The 2,498-nt window shown below is 33.9% G+C and overlaps 1 non-coding gene across 1 annotated transcript; it reads left to right on the top strand.

Moving 5' to 3' along the window:
- Positions 1 to 2,208: 2,208 nt before the first annotated feature.
- On the top strand, positions 2,209 to 2,280 carry TRNAN-AUU. Its single transcript has one exon. It is a non-coding gene; the product is annotated as a tRNA-Asn (tRNA).
- The last annotated feature ends 218 nt before the right edge of the window (positions 2,281 to 2,498 follow it).

Here is a 2,498-nt window from a genome sequence, read left to right as displayed (position 1 = left end):
TCTGGTGCATTTACTGTTATTGCTTCTGTAAATATAGTAGCTAAATAATCCCACCTTGTTACATAAGGTAAGTATTGTATAATAGTTCGGTTTTCCGCGATTTTTTCCATTCCTCTGTGTAAATAGCCTAATATGGGTTCACAATCAATAACATCCTCACCATCGAGAGTAACGATCAGTCGAAGAACACCATGCATTGATGGGTGTTGAGGGCCCATATTAACTATCATGAGATCTTTTCTTGTAAGCGGTAGACTCATATCCTTTCTTCCTTAATTCATTATTCCATGAAAATGGATTATTTCATGAATTCCTCAAAGCGAGGCTCATCAAAATGAAAAATCTAAGACTACTATAATACTACTAAAAAATAATAAAACAAGAAAAAAAATTGAACGATTAAATTACTGCTCCTGAATATTTAACTGACCGATTAATTTCTTATAACTTACTCTATTTTTCTTTGCCAAATAAGCCAGCAAACGTCGACGTTTTCCCAAAAGTCTTCGTAGACCTCTTTCCGATGAAAAATCTTTTTTGTGTAATTCCAAATGTGAAGCAAGTCTCTGTATCTTATTGGTCAAACTAAATACTTGAATTTCAACAGAACCCCTGTTTTCTTTTATTTCTTCTTTAACCATAAATCCAAAAAAAAATTCTACCTCCTTTGTTTTTCATGTATTTTTCTGATCAGGAAAAATACAAAATTATGTCAATTATTTTGAAGTTATTCTAATCTCGTACACACATAAATTTGCAATTATTCCTCTAGTACTGGAATTTGGATTTATTTTATCGATGCAAATTGGATTTGGATAGAAGGGTACATTCTTTCTAATATTTTAGATAGAAGAAACATTTCTTCTATCTAAAATATTAGAAAGAATTTTTCTGATTTATTTATTGCTATATGCAATTTATGGAATTGATACACCATTTAATTGATATCATTTAGCAAAATGAAACACATAATATGCATCCATCTTTTGGCTCGAGAATTTCACAGGATAGAGATATGGTATAAGAAATAGACTATTAAGTAACTCTAAATGAATTGTGGATACATCTGTATCTTTAACATACGGAAATGATTGTCAATTTTCGTATCAAACCAATAGCGATTCATACAAGCTAAATCTTCTAATCAATGGTGGGCCAATAATGAATTTTTTTTGGATATGTATTAAGACGCTTGGCCTGATTTCGAAATTGTCCAGAGTTTTATATGTTGTTTTCGTTGCAAAATGACGGGTCTCCTTCCAGAACTTTCCAATTACGAGTACGAGAATTGAAAGACATGAAAATTCTCAATTCTCTATGGCGTCTAGTAGATATAAACAAGAAAATCAGAAGAATCTTTCTCTCTATTCACTATCATTCCGCGTCTTCAACTTCTATTAATTTCTTTTCTTCTTTAATGCAATAGCTACAGTTTGATATAAGAATCCATTTCTCAAAGTAATGGAAACCATTCTCTTATAGGAAATGGTTCGAAAATCGCTATTCCACCTTTTAGGTATCCTGAAAAGTGACACCTGTGAAGATCGTGCATTTCAGTCAAATTCAGATCCGTTTTCAAGTCCATGATATAATACAACCAAATTGGATAGATCTTCCACCTGTTGAGCTAAGAAAGAATATATACAGAGGTGGATAATAGATCGATATGAAGATCATGAGATGCCCCATAATGAAATCGACAGTAGTCACGAATATCTCCTTCTTGCCTAATCCAAGATTGGAGAAAGAAGATCTAAGAGGGAACTATGGAGAATGTAGTCAGAAATCCATAATAGAGTCCGACCACAACGACCGAATTAATTATCCTCATCGAGAAACTTAGACTACTAAATAGAAAAGATTTGAAAATCATGGCATGGGTCTCCTTTTTTTCTTTCTTTAGAGTTTTCTATATGCACAATTTCTCGATGTTCGACGAGAATTTCTTGACTTTCCATATATAGAAAGAGATAGACTATAGATGACATCTCTTAGGTCAATAAGACCAAATAGATGGATATTACATGATAGGAAGTGCTAGGAAGTGAAATAGAATGAAGTAGAGCCACTTTGGGCTTCCCTATGAAATGAGGCATGGAACAGAGCCACTACGAAGAAATTATGGGAGTTACGAAAGAAGCTTTGGACTCATATTGTTCATGAGTTGAGAGTGGGAGTTGAACTCTAGGAGGTCGAATCCCCCCTTGTTCCTCAGTGGCTCAGTGGTAGAGAGGTTGGCTATTATTTGACTGGTCGTAGGTTCGAATCCTACTTGGGGAGATTTTATTCATTCTTTTATGTAAGAATTTTAATGTAAGAATAAAGAATTGAATTAAAGGGCTTGCTTTGACCCTTAGGAGTAGGTAACCCGTTCGCTATCCTTGTTTCTATTTCTATTGCATTCTATCTCATCGTATCACATTCTGTTCTACGATTCCACTTCGACAAAAGGAAAGTGCATACCTAAGTTCAATAGCTTTACGTCATCCCGATCATGA

The sequence above is a fragment of the Triticum dicoccoides genome, chromosome 6B (genome assembly GCF_002162155.2).
Source record: "Triticum dicoccoides isolate Atlit2015 ecotype Zavitan chromosome 6B, WEW_v2.0, whole genome shotgun sequence".
Classification (NCBI taxonomy): domain Eukaryota; kingdom Viridiplantae; phylum Streptophyta; class Magnoliopsida; order Poales; family Poaceae; genus Triticum; species Triticum dicoccoides.
The sequence above is the reverse complement of the archived record's forward strand: the minus strand, read 5'-3'. Positions and strand labels throughout refer to the sequence as shown.